The sequence below is a fragment of the Rhinopithecus bieti genome, unplaced genomic scaffold, assembly GCF_001698545.2.
Source record: "Rhinopithecus bieti isolate Rb0 unplaced genomic scaffold, ASM169854v2 scaffold_27404, whole genome shotgun sequence".
Classification (NCBI taxonomy): Eukaryota; Metazoa; Chordata; class Mammalia; order Primates; family Cercopithecidae; genus Rhinopithecus; species Rhinopithecus bieti.
In genome coordinates, this window is record NW_016812028.1 from 1 (window position 1) to 368 (window position 368).

Consider the following 368-nt stretch of genomic DNA (forward strand, 5'->3'; position numbering starts at 1 on the left):
TGGGTACGGGGCGGCTGTGGAGCGGCTGTGCGTGGCAGTGCTGGGAGTGGCGGAGGTGGCGGCCTGGGAGGTGGTCAGGGGTGGTGAGGGGGCTGTGGCAGAGGTGGCGGTCTGAGAGGTGGTTGGGGGTGGTGAGGATGCTGTGGCGGAGGCAGCGGTCTGAGAGGTTGTTGGGGTGTGGATGTGGCTGTGGCAGAGGTGGCGGTCTGGGAGGTGGTCAGGGGTGTGGACGTGGCTGTGGCAGAGGTGGCGGTCTGGGAGGTGGTCGGGGGTGTGGCTGATGGCTGAGGCGGAGGTGGCGGTCTGGGAGGTGGTTGGGGTGTGGATGTGGCTGAGGCAGAGGTGGCGGTCTGGGAGGTGGTCAGGGG

The 368-nt window shown here is 69.0% G+C and overlaps 1 pseudogene; it reads right to left on the reverse strand.

The window, feature by feature from the left end:
- Positions 1-7: 7 nt before the first annotated feature.
- Positions 8-303, reverse strand: LOC108544437 (cell wall protein DAN4-like; annotated as a pseudogene).
- Between the last annotated feature and the right edge of the window lie 65 nt (positions 304-368).